This window comes from Etheostoma cragini, chromosome 8, assembly GCF_013103735.1.
Source record: "Etheostoma cragini isolate CJK2018 chromosome 8, CSU_Ecrag_1.0, whole genome shotgun sequence".
NCBI classification, from domain to species: Eukaryota; Metazoa; Chordata; class Actinopteri; order Perciformes; family Percidae; genus Etheostoma; species Etheostoma cragini.
The window spans coordinates 19,784,386-19,798,942 of record NC_048414.1 but is presented as its reverse complement, the minus strand read 5'-3'; positions in this window follow the sequence as shown (position 1 = coordinate 19,798,942).

Genomic DNA, 14,557 nt, shown 5'->3' with positions numbered 1-14,557 from the left:
CGTAAATCTCGTCAACCCCCATCTCTCTCTTGGCGGGAAAAGCCGTTTAGAAAGACAGCTTAGATAAATCAGCGTGTGGGGTGGGATGTAGCCTGTGTGGGCTGGGACAGAGATGAAGCCAATGCAAGCGGCCTCTGGCTTTAATGATGTGCAGTGAGCCAGTGGAGGGGTGTAAATCTGCACCTGGCATCTCATTCTCTGCAGCCTCAATTCCTCCATAACCTCGCAGATATCTCTGTCAAAGTCACCTCTGTGCACCTGTGTCAGGTTTGAGTGTAACAATCTCTACAGTAGGTTAAGGAGATACAGTAACACATTGTACAGATGGACAGAAATTCCTGCCCCGGGTTGCAACCTTACACACATTCATGAATAAATGATGTTTCACTGCTACTACAAAGGTATGTACTTAATTAAAAGTCTGCTTTAAATGTCTAACAGAGAACATGTTTTAATGAAACACTTAAATGAACCTCAGGAGGCAGTTAATTAAGTTACAACTAGGGAAAGGCACAGATGTGGTAAATCACTAAATCATAGCCGTAACAACAGATAAACACAACAGCAGAATGCATACATCCAACTTACATTAAAACATCCCTGTAAAAAGGCTTTCCACTGATGGTAAACACACTCACTTTAATCAAAACCAATTATTAAAAATGCTGATGCAGAAGACACAGCAATGTAATCGGGATTGTCATCACCAAAGCCCCAAATCCTAATGAAGCCATTAATCAAGCTAAGAGGTCACATCTCTCCAGTAAAAGCTATGTTTTTGTGATTGTTTATTGAATGTTTTGCATAATTTTGAAACCCCATGATCAATTAAGTCACACAGGCAAATGCCAATAGTCCATTGCTGCAATCAACTTGAGATATTTGTTTATAGATCGGAAACAAATTAAAGGCTGGAGGTCATTGATTTGTAAGCAAGAGTTCTGGGTCAAGTCCTGTTCTATAACGGCGGATTGTGGGTCTGTTTAACTGTGAGGCCGCCTAGGAAAGAATTCCTACTTCTGTCTTACACACACTATCATACTCTTGCATATTCACCACTATACTCATACACACTACTATAATCCTTTACATGTATGTTTGAGAGGGTAGAGTCATGTACAGTAACAGTATAGTAGTGTAAGTGAGAGAGTATAGCATTGTATGTATATATATATATATATATACACAGCCTATTTAGTAGTAGGCCTGCCTGATATTGGAAATATCTGACATTGAGACATTTTTTACCCCTTAAAAGATGACATAAATAGCTCTATTTGGAAATAATGAATCATTCTCGACTACTGCAGTGATTTTGTAGGGGAATGCATTTACATGAAAAAGGATCTTTTCTAATGTGAACCATTCTTTGTTCAACTTTAATGCTTTACAAACACCAAAGCAATTTAGCACTGTGACTAACGTTCACATGACTTTTCTGAAGTGGTTTTGAAGTGGGAAATTAGGTAGAAATATGCTGGTTGACTAGCATGACACCATTGTATTCATATAATACAATCAATCCTGGCTAACGTGTAGGACAGTGACTGCATGTTGCTTCCTCTAAATTCCACATTGTGATCAACTAGCGGGGCCAGCTTGTCAGTTTGATAAATTCACGTGCACTAGCAACAAACTGTGTACCCAAGAAAAGTTAAAACAGTGTAAATGACGTGAGATCAGACACAGACTTCTGTAAAAGATTAGTGTTAGGTTTCCAGTGTTGCGGCTCCAAACCGTAACGTTAGTTGGGACAGACGGACCCCTTGTTTCTTTAGGCTAACTAAATTAACTTTAGCCTGGCTGGTAGCAGCTTTCTGTGGGGGAAATGGCCGGGAGACGTTGTGATTATGTTGCATTAATCAGGTGATTCAGTTTGTATTTGCATAAAACACTGACTACCCATCAACAACTATGCGCATCACTGTGTCGCTGGCAGCTGCTGCCTACGGTACTTTACTACACACGGAGAGCCTCACTTCCATAACAATAAACCCAGCTGGAATCACGTCACATACACATGTTGCCCACATGGCTACCTGTCTTAAAGGGGAAGGGTTGGATGGTAATAATCATGTAAAAAGAGAACGGTGGAATTTTACTTTACTTTTCTGTTGCAACATCAAGCATGCGCACATCGAGATGTCGGTTCTAAAACACAATATCTTTCAGCTCTATAAAGTATTGTGATAAAGTTTGATTTAAACAGTTTGAATGAAACGGAAGGGAGTTTGAATACTCAGCTCCTGATTGGTTGATTAAGAAGAAGTGGTATTTGATAATCAAAATCCTGTTCCTCCTCATTATAATAGTTTGGCTGTAGTTTTGCTGTAATGGGCAGAGAGAGGCTAATTAAAGCTGTGGGTCTTCTAAGTAATATTTTAGGAAATACATGAGCTATTGTCGACGATGTCTCAACAGTTAGGTCAAGTCAGACAGATTATTAAGGGGTGGAACTGCAAATCGAGTCAGACCTGGCTCCAGCGCTAGCGCTTCTCGTTCTAGCTAAATCCAACCCGGAGGACCCAGTTACCGTTAAAAAATAGCCAAGGACTCTTTTTATTAACGTCATCCTATCTGCACTGTCCCCCAAATAAATGTTAGCATGGTTGTGACGTTAGCGCTGACTAAGCAGCCTAGTGCTAGTTGCTAACCACATGTAACACGGGCTAGCCATTTTTCATCGAAAACTCCATAGTTAATATGATCAAGCAAGTTGGAGCAAGCAGAAAAAGATCTGCTGTTTCACATGAGAGAGACGACCCTGTAAGGCCCTTTAAATAACCACAGTCTATGATATTTTACTGTACAAATACATTAGACTTTGACTAGGAGAATAAGCTAGCAGGATCCGTTCTGGCATGTTGGTAGTTCTAGTACCCAGTGCTGCACTCCTGTTATTAAATTTCAAACTAATTTACAATTTAGTGCGCAGGTTATTACAGTATAGTTCTGCATTTATTTTATATCACCATCTTTGGGTATGGAGACATAGTAGGCTGTTTACAGCAAGAGTAACGTTAAATGAGAGAGCTAGCTCTAGCATCGGCTGGCTAGCTAGCTGAGTTGCAATCATAAGACTGGGGGACGATGTTTAGCCTATCTGTGTAAAAAGAAGATTGCCATTAAGGTGAATCGTGACGCAAGCTTATCTCTTATTTATGCATCTTCATCCAATTGTAGTGTTTACAATTTCATTTTAGATGGAGTTGGTGATTTTAGAACATATTGACATTTCTGTAAGTCTACCAATATGCTTCAATAAATGGTAAAGTCATGTCAAGGAGGCTACTTTGGCTTTTGAGAAAATGGCTCATTGCTATTGTCTGTTATTTTACTGTACCTGACTTAATTACTGAACCTGGAAGGCTTCATTGCTTGTTTTTAATATTTAATGATTTGCATTAGAGTGTAGTCTAATCCAACATGCCTGCAATGGATTATGTGTTATGTGTCGGGGAAGAAAATAATGTTGAGTTTGTTTGCTGTTATAAAGTTAAGCATTGTTTAGTCAATATCATTTCTTGATTTGTTTCTCCCATATTTTGTTTGGTGTCCTTATGTGCCTAAAAGTACATCTTTTGATGAAATGCAAGAGGCCGCAGAACCACGTACAGATTATCTGGCCAGCGCTGGATGTCTAAGGCCTTAGAAACGCATAGAGGACAAAGATCTCTGGGTGGAGGATATCATCATGTTTCAGTTGGTTTATCGAGTCAGTGGAGCAATTCAAAGGTTTGTGTTACTCCATTTTTCAGCAAACATAATTAATAATTAAAGATTTCAACATATATTTTTAAAAGCCAGTGTACAACCTCAGAATACAGGCTTGCATTTATCCTATGAATTAACTAAAGGAACATCATGCTATAGATAGTTGTCAAAGACAAGGCCTTTTTGCATAATCAGAAACACTGAACTGTTCTGTAAGTCATCCCTTTTTTGTGCTGTGTGATATTTTTTCCAATTTGAAAACAGATCTTTGTATCTTCTCATGATACATTTTTACAGATCCAAGCAGCGGATGAAGACCCTTGGTGTTCTTGATGCGATAAGAATGCACCCAGATGCTTTCAGACCACTGTTTTTGTCAAGAGCCATCCCCACTCACAGCTGATGTACTAGAACAGCTCTTTGAAATTCGACTGTCAGCAGTGGGCAGCAACAAAAGAAGGGCAGAGGGCAATGTGTGCTTGCATTTTGGAGGGACTACCCGCTGGATGTTGATGGTAAGTATTATTGCTAGACTCTTAAATCTGTTATTGTTGAATTGCCTTTCTTCAGTTGTGGTTTGAATTGTATTAGTTTCATCAGCTACCTTTGTACTGTAGTTTTGTTAACTTTGACCACTCTCTTTTCACATTCTTTTTATATGCTAAGCCTTTATCTTTCCCTGATTTTAAAACATTTTCTACATGCTGGGCTTAATTTCTTTTTGGGGTTCTTTGGTGTATTTCTTTTTAGAGCAAGAGGGACCCTTGAAACTTGGGGTATCCTGGACTAGACAACGAGAGCAAATGCAATTCCACCCATAGTCTTTTCCCCGGGACCTTCAGTGGATTTTCTCCACGAGCCGCCTCTCAGACCAGGCCATCATTTAGCTACTGCATACACATGCATTAACTGCCTGCGGTTGCCAGTCATGATGAAATTTTCGAAAATATATATATATATATAATATCATAAATAAAAGGAACACATTTTGTTATTTTTTTTTCTTCAACATTGTAAAGCAGAACTGTCACTGGCCTTTAATGAACCTCCCAATAGTGTCCTATCTGCCTTGACACTAACGAACTTGCTCACTAATAGAGTTCACCAAGCCCAAAAATAATTGTATGCCATGGTTACTGTAATTATCTAGTGGGTCTACAGTTTCCAGAATTCTTTTCATTACTGTTTGATTGACAATAAAGTCATTTTCTGAAATAGCAACATTGTTTGAAGTCTCAGAATGTACTGGGGGGCCTTCATTCCTTTCAGAGTTATCACTCCCAACTAAAATGCTCTGTATTGCTTCTGCACTGTTGAGGACACTTCTCAACCACAGTTGAAGAGGTGTTTGTGTTTCCTGTTGAGTATCTGTGGTTGTTCCACCGATTCCTGAATACTCTAGTTGTCCTTTAAACTCTTGGCAAGTAGATGTAGTGTAGACAAAATAAGTGCAGTTCACGTGTAGAGTCCAGTATTCCCTCATTTTCTATGAAGGAGAAGAGATCACTGTTATAGAAAGAGACAACTCTATTTGATTCTGGCCATAACCACTTAATCCTCTAGTTGTGAACAGTCCAGTGAGGATACCTTTAACCCTCTTCTTTCCAGCATAGTACTAGGTAACCCCGGTGTTCTCCGTGCCATGATCACATTCTATTCTCAAGGGCAGGCCAACATTTTCTACACCTACACAAAAACTTGATGCTATGGTTTCCATCTATATGCCTATTAAAAGAAAATTTGATAAATCATTTTTTACCATGTGATGAAGAGATTCTAACAGTTTGTTTAATATAGTATTTAAAAGAAAAAACGTAACCATGATTTATTGGGATTTTGAACAGAATAAATTCTTCGGTGAACTGCATGGTGTTGACAGAAAGCCCGACCAACTGGGTCAAGATGTCGCAGGCACCGTCTCACATGCCAGCGCTGTATTCTAAGGTTGCGTGTTTGAAGTGCCGCATAGACATTCTTTTCCCCTGAAGATGGAGTGGTTCGAAGAATCTCTGATGACGTTACACAACGCTTCATCAGATATTGCTGCAAAGCTGAGGGAACTAATTTGGAACTGCTGTCTTGGACGGTACAGTACATACGGTCTTCTTGCAGATTCCAAAGCGTAAAGATTTTTGTTACCAATTCATGTCAAAGGCCAAACGTAGGCAGTTTGTTGATGTAGTATATTGTATGGAGGGCGACCAGGATGACCAGTTGTGATAGCTGGTACTCCTACGGTCAACATGTTCCTTCCCACTGACCATGAGTTTTGATAGGAATTTATGATGTAGTGAAAACATGCATTGAGCGCCTCCAGGACACCAAAGCTTCCCTGACTCCCCCTCTCCAAACTGCTTGTTATTGAGAGTATAACCATTAATCTCAGAAATTAATCTTTACAAAATGACAATGTCATGTCCCTGTCAAATTGTCAGTTTCCCTTACAATTCTCTGAACACACCGCAGTGTATCAGTGAAAAAAGATAGTAATGTTTTCCTCATTACCATTTACTTCCAGAAACAAAAACTGACCTTGAAAAAGAAAGTAAATAAGAAGAAATACCCCTAACATTATTTGTCCAACAAGGTTGTTCAGGTCCTTAGTTTCTGCTCCTTGATTTAAATGTTTCCTTTTTCCTCTGAGTTATTGTTAGCTGTACTTTTAAAGCAGCAAGCCCACCAGATAACAATAACACAAAATGACCCTTTAGCCAATGAGGACATGGGAATTTAAACTGTCTTCCTGATTCATCAAACCAAATTCCTTTTCAACTATACTCTCCCATACACACTTCTATGCTCTCTTACACGCAACTAGATTTTCTCTCTCACATATACACTACTATACGCTCTCAAATACAATGCTATAATCTCACATACACACTACTATACTCGCTCACATACACACTACTACACGCTCTCACATACACACTACTACACTCTCACATACACTACTATATGCTTTCACATACAATACTATACTCTCAAATACACAGTAAAATACTCTCTCACATACAATGCTACAATCGCTCACATACAATGCTATACTTACACACACACACACACACACAAACACACACACACACACACACACACTACTACTATACTCTCTCACATACACAACTATACCATCTCATAGATACATGTAATAGGATTATAATAGTGTGTGTATGACTATAGTGGGGAATATGCAAGAGCACAGAAATATGAATTATTTCCTAGGCGGCCTCTCATATAAAGACCCCTAATATAAACACAGATTCCCAAACTCAGACAGCCGTAAGATTGCATTTTACTTTTACTTTGGCACCATGTCTTGTTGCTTTCAACACGTGCCGTCAACGTTAAAGGGTATCATGATTAACAAAGCTGTTCTCCTCCAAATAATAGCAGTCTGAATGCATAAAATAATACGTTCACATCTGACAGGCAACCTCTTGCAGTTGTGTGAATAAGGACCATTCTGTCTAGGTAGAAAAAGTGGTTTGGCAATATGTGGAGATGGTTGTGGAGTTAAGGAAGGACGCAGCCCCACCAAACCCCATCACCCTGGGTGACCCCACAGTCAACACTGTGGAGTCCTTCCACTTCCTGGTCTCCATTATTTCCCAGGATCTCAAGTATGAGCTAAACAGCACCTCGCTCGCCAACAAAGCATAATAGAAGATGTACTTCCTGCAGCAGCTGAAAACGTTCAACCTGCCAAACACAATGATGGTGTACTGTCTGCATATAGTTCAGATGATAGTGTAATTTGTGACCTTTGTTATACTAAAGGTTTTATTTGTGACAGTTTTATGACATTGAGTTATAACGTTTTAATACTGAGCAAAATTCATATGCCGTGAAATTCTCTTTCCTTTGTCAAAATTAGACACATTAAAGTACTCTAAATGTAAAAAGGTCAAAATACAATAGTATTTTAAATGGGGTTAGAAGAGGTCATAGAACTTTCCTATCCTGAAAACTTATCTGGAATTGTAAAGTAGGATCTTTCTTTTCATAACACAAAGCAGCAATGTGAGAGGATGAATTGATTTTACTCTTACTCTGAAGTTACTTTTGCTCTGTTTAATAGGAAAAAGTTGGAAGGAGTAGCAAAGTAAGAAGATGTATTTATTGACGTGTGTAGATACTGTAAACAGAAATACACATTTATCCACCCTCCGCACAAGTAGAATGAAAGATTTGGTTCAATGGTGGAATCGTGTGCTTCTGAGAGAACATGACTGGAAATATACATTCTTGACCTTGTGGTGTCGTACAGGGAGTCAAACTGTAGTTTAGATGCCTAAGATTATGTGTTTTCTTTCATCTTTCCCCCATCCTAAGCCCTATTAGAACCATGTTATTGTGGTGTGTGGTGCACATTGACTGGGGCAAGGTTGTCCAAGATGTTGTTCAATCTGATTTGGGGGGGGGGGGACCTTCAACGTTATCACTTCTGACCTGTTCATCTCACATCTTCAAAAATATATGTAACGCTGCATGAATAATGTCAATACTCTGTGTTCATATTTAATAGCCTTTAAAATCTTTTCATTGGAGGCCATATGTCCCCTAGAGAAACCAAAGCTGCAATAAACAACAGTGCTGTAGGAGAGAAAACTGTTTATGTGCTTACATTATGTGGCTTCTTTTAACAGACAGTACGGGCTAGGCTTTTCAGTACCTGTTCTCCCGAGAGTATCTATCAAAATGACCTCAAGTCTCCATAGACTTTACCTTCAGACACGGGGTGAGAGCTACATTCGGCTCCAGTGGACAAACCTGCCTGTAATTGTATTTGGCCTCAACACTGTACTAGAGGAATAGGTTTGTGTGTTTATTTTGTTTTGGGCATAAACCAGAAAATTTACAATGCACTGCATTTACTTTTAAGAAAATGTAAGTAAGTAAATGTATGTAAGTAAGAAAATGCTGTTTCTGAGAAATGAGCAGATTGTCAGTATCATCAAAACAACAAACCGTGATTATCTTTCTTAGACTGTATGCGACCAGACAGCATTGTTCATTAAATGCCCCAATCCATAAATGACATACCTGTCAGTTACTTAATCATTTAAGTTGTCTTTTAAAATGTTTGCATCTTTAGTATACATGTTTCCCCTAAGTAATTCCTAAAAGATTGACAATTAGTATTTGCTCTTCTTTGATAAATCACATTGTACAAAACTTAGTGTGAAAATGCAAAAATATCGTCAACACCTACGTGTGTTGATTTGACATTTGAGATATTTTGGGGATTACTCATCAGTCCTTGACGGTGCTGATATGTTGACTCGTACACAGAACGTGTCTCAGTAAAAGGTCAGATGAGCTCCGGAGTGCTCTCATCTGACTGCTGACGTTTGGAAAAGTCTCCTTTATAGTACCTTAATATAAACCTAGAATTGTATTTTCCCTTTTTAAGAGTGAGGCACTATTTACAGCTGTCTTATTGTACAAGGTGCGAGTTTTCTGCGGCAGTTCTGGTTTCATCCCACAGTCCACAGACATGTGAGCAGGGTGAATTGCTACTAGGTGTGAGTGAAGTAAATTTACCTGTAGGTAGGAGTTTGAATGTGTCTGTCCACGTGTGTTTGCATTTCTTTCACTAAAGCTGGGATAGACTGGAGCCCCCAATGTGACACTGAAGGAACGATTAAGTGAAAATACATCAAAGAGAATTGCCTAACAAAACACCAGTGGCAATTTTAGCCGTATTTTAAACTTGATCCCGTAACCCCTGAAAAAATATTCACATATACATCAAATACACATCTTTCCAAACAAGTAGGTGTCAACCACATTAAGCTGACATGTTGGGAAGTGGTTATAACATGCCATGCTTAACCCTACCGTATTTTCTGGACTATAGGTTGCACCTTTTTTCATAGACTTTTTTTTTTTCATAGAAAGGGGAGGTAACCTTGCTCCTCGTGACATCATAAGGAGCAGATTCCAGATCGGCCCACCTGAGCTTCATTTTCTCAAAGACACCTGCCCAAACCGGCAAGTGTCAGCAACACCTTTGTTGCCAAAGTAACATGTGATCTCGTGAAGTGCTGTCCCAATCCCATTTATATCTATCTGAGCCCATGAGGCCTCAAACACTCACTTAGCACCTGAGATCAATTAAGTGCGTCAATCAATTCTGTGAGTCTTTAGTCCCCAGGGCTCACTTTAGAATTGGGCCATGCTGTCTCTCCCTTTCTCATGGGTGGACCACATTCTCTGGGCGGGCAAAGCAGAGAAAGGGGAGGTAACCTTGCTCCAAAGGCAGAGCAGGATACCCAGGGCTCGGTTTACACTTATCACCATTTCTAGCCAGTAGGGGAATACAAGCACATGTCAGCTAGCTATAACCTAGATAAGTTAGGTTCAGAGTTCTGCACCAAGTGAATAATAATGATGAAAATATGTTAATATTTTAATATATAGCCTACGTAAACGTCTTGGCATTGTAGGAATTGGATGTGACTAAATGCTGATCTAAGCGCCCAAAAATATTACTATAACTAAATAGCTATAACCTTTAGGTTTTTTGTCTTAATTTATTCAATCTTTACAAAATACCATTTCATTGTAATACCACCTCACCTTTGTAGTAATGGCCCTGTGGCTCTGCATTAAATAATTGTTGACATCTTTCTAGTTACATAATTCAGTGTTTCCATTACCATGATGGTCCAAAATTATGTTAAAATACACAGTTAGTACAGAAGATAAACATTTAAAACAATTACGTTAAATGGGTGCCAGGCTCTCCTAAAGCTCATTACATCAAGACAACACACAGCAAAAATATTTTAAATTTCACTTCCATGATGTTTTCACTTCATTGGTCTGTTTATCTGTTTATTCAGTTTCCAGAGCTTTATGCATTGCATTTGCGTACACAGCAGCACTAAGCAGATTTGTAGAAAACCACAAAGAATGAGCAACATAAACATGACTTCTTGAACCCTAATTCCTCTTTAGATTTCACTTATTGAGTCCCATGTAATGTTGTCAGGCATACAATGAAATTAAAGCAGTGCTGTTTAGCTTCTAAAATCATCGTCTTTCTTACCAAATTTGAGAAAAAGAAGAAAATGTTTGAAACATTTTTTTCTTCTTTCTTCCTTCAAAGGTATAACTTGAAAAGACTGATTTGAATCTTGTTTACACTTACTTCTAATATATATTTTGTTTCTTTTTAAATATTCACATTGCAATAAAAAAATCACTTAAAAACAGTTGGATGAAGAAAGAGAAAAAGAAGAACAAAATTGCTGGTCACACAAATGGGAATAATGCAAACAGCTGGAAGAAAAATGGAAGATGAAGTGAGTGAGTGAGTGAAAGACAAATGGCAAGGGAAAGTGAGAATTAATAACTGGGTATTATGAATGCAAAACAGTTTCACTGTCACATCTTTTTTGCTCAGAATGCGGATGTTAGGCTAAAACAGATTTGTTGTCAGCATAGTTATGAAGAGAATTAATTTACTAATGGGAATGTCAAGGATGTTTTATATGAAAAACAGAGGAATTGATTAAATGATTGTATTACACACAAAGTGGTATTATTTTTAGCAATGCATATTACTATTTTTACTAGTCGTATTTGTAACCTAACCTGTAGAATAAAGTTGATAATTTTTTTATGTTGAGCAACTGTGCACAAGGATATGTGAAAATTAAAAAACGTACCTAGTGTGGCCACATACTAAGACTAACTCAGCCCAAAACTTGAATTATCTCAAGTTAAGAATAAAGATTTATACACTGTGGTTACAAGTTGTTCATGCTGAGAACATAACTAGTTGCATTAATCTAATGGGCTAAGACTTTCTGTTATTACTTATAAAGACCCTGTTAACTGGGTTTTGTAAATTTCACTAAATTTATTTTAAAGCAACACTTTGGCAAACATCCACTGATCAAAATTATAAACAACACTTTTGTTTTTGCCGCCATTTTTCATGAGCTGAACTCAAAGATCTAAGACTTTTTCTATGTACAAAAAAGGCTTATTTCTCTCAAATGTTGTTCACAAGCCTGTCTAAGTCTGTGTTACTGAACTTCTCCTTTGCCGAGAAAATCCATCCACCTCATGGGTGTGGCATATAAAGATGTAGACAGCATGGTTATTGCTGATTGCATGATTGTGCCTCAGGTTGGCCACAATAAAAGGCCACTTGTGGACCACCTGTAGTGACCCAGAATGCATCAGGGGAGTTATGTATTCCTAAACTTAATATAAATCTTTAATTAGAGATAAAAGGGAAACTCTGGGTTGCAAGGCTTCCTCTCAATATATCCCCGACGGAGGGCAAAAAACATATCAAATGACATTTACAGTCAGGGCAGAGACATCTTAAGGGTTTTTATCCTATTTGCAGAAAATGATTAAAGCTTACCAACTGGTATAATGTGTGATGTGTTCCTCTCAAGGACAAATGGTATTATATGTAGTGCTTTAAGCTTTTTGGTGGTTTATGAAGTGTTTCAAACAGAATGGCTCAGCCATGTTCTTTGTTGTACGATGTTTCCCAGACAAAGACGCATACATGAGCAATCACAGAAACAAAGGTGAGAAGCCTCGTATCCACATGGGGGGAGAGGCACATCACATCCCGTTGTTGTTAGCCATGTGCGCTTATCGCAACTCACAGAGCACAGATGGCAAACAAAGCTGCAGTCGTATGTCGATGCAAATGAAAGTCCTCGCACTGCTTGGCTCTTGCCGCTGTGCTGTGCCTTGCTGATGTATTGTGCGCGTGCTGTCTGCCTCTGGTAAATCTCTGGCGGTCCAGGCTACTTGCAGTACACAAGCTGGACGTTACAAATACAACCTCAACCAACCAAGGTGAATCGGATGTTTGCACTAAGTTGTGGTGCTGTGTCACTTAGTTTCCAGGTGTTTGCAAAGATATTACATTTCTGTTGAACGGTAGGCATTACTTGAAAATCCTGAAACCCCAAACATTACAGCTACAGTTGTTTGTGAAGCATTTGGAAGTGCGCTCACTTTGCCAATTCCTCCACTACCTGTAATTAAAGATCAGTATTTACAATCACAATCTTGAGGGATTTGCCACTTTGCAAATATACATAAAAAAATAAAAGCATCTCACAAGGCATTCGTTTATCTGAATGTGCCATGATTATGTGGGCAGAAATACATGAATTTGTGCCTTCTGGGTAAATATAGTCACTTTATTAGAGAGAGAAAGGGATTTCTTTTTTGCAGAGATGAGGCTCAAAATGTTATGCCTCTATGCAATATTGAGCAAACATGAAGGTGCAAAGGTTTGAGGCAGACGAGTAATCAATGTAAAAAAGAGCTATAATTACAAAGAATACATTTTTCATGCTGTGGAAGAGTGTTACGAAACACTGGTAGGCAGTGTGTACAGAAACAGTTTGGGGACGGAGATAATGCATAAATATAATTATAGAATGGTTAACGCAAGAGGTTTCACATACTGGCAGGGATAAAGAGCAGAACAAGAGGGGTGAGCCTGCGATGACACATGCTTTGGCAATCACAAGCAGAGAGCAATGGCTGTGGCTGATATGTGACACCTGTGTGTCAGTCTCCATTAGTTTGATTACACACGAGCTAAACCGACAGTTAAAAATGAGGGCGGGTAAGACGGAAGCATAAAAGTGACATTAATAATGACAATATCAGCGCTTCTGTCTGAGGCAGAGACAGTGAGAAATACATCACGTTGAGATAGGATTTCATAAACTTATTCATAAAGAAGGTGTGTGTAGTTTTAGTTGTCTCACTTGAGTGAGACACTAGTTAAGGCATCACTGGACTGCTTTGTGGCCTTCGTGACAGAAAACATCCCTCATGGACACTGAGAAGCATGAGGGATTTTTGCTTTTATTTTCCATTCATCAAGGAGTTTCCATCCTTTAATGACCACAGTTCAACACCTTAGAGAAGATGTCATATTCTTTAAAAGCCCACAATGTACTTCAGTTGAATGTAGGCTCCTATGCAACATACAGTAGCTTGCATCGAAATGCAATTCTGAAATTCCATTGAAGTCAATCCTACTTTTCATAGGTTTTATTCCAAGAAGTTACAGCAGTACATACTAATGTATACAAAGGCTACACATTTCTTTGAAATTGATGAGGAGGAAATTAGGAGGAAATATTCTGGTAAGGTGACCAGAACTTCCAAGGACAATCCCCAGTGTTGGTGCTTTGTCTTGGGCTGTCAGGGTCCCCAGAGACGTTTTGCCCTCTCTGCATGGCATTAATATAAAGGGAGATACTACAAATGGATTACTGCAACCTTGTATCTTGTATATTTCCCACTCCTTTACTCTAAAATGCATGTGACCTTTATGACACCTTGGAGCCTGCGTTTCTTCATTTTAAAGGATTTACTCACTATATAAAATAGCACCGCTGGGATCAGTCCTTTAGCTACAGTGTCTCATAATGTTCTTCATGTGAATCTATTAAACATTTTTGAACTGCTAAATAGCCCACTGAAATATATATTTAAATAATTAGAATAAAGTTGAATTCCTTCCTAATTCAGCTTTATCGGCAAAATATGTGAAAACATACAAGGACCTTGACTCCGGTTTTTATGTTGCTCTCTATGTACATACACATAAGCAAGCAGTCCAGACCAAGCAGACCCGCTTGTATGGATTTGATTACATCTGGGAACCCCACTCACCCAGGAGGAGAGGGGGTCTCGCCCTGCACTATCGTGAGAACTGGAAGTTTTACACCCCGGCCCGCTCACTGAGAGCCTCTCAGCAGGCCTACTGCATGTCATAGTGGGAACCTCAGCACCTTTATGAGATGACTATAACTGTCCTTTTTTGGTTTGTGAAGTG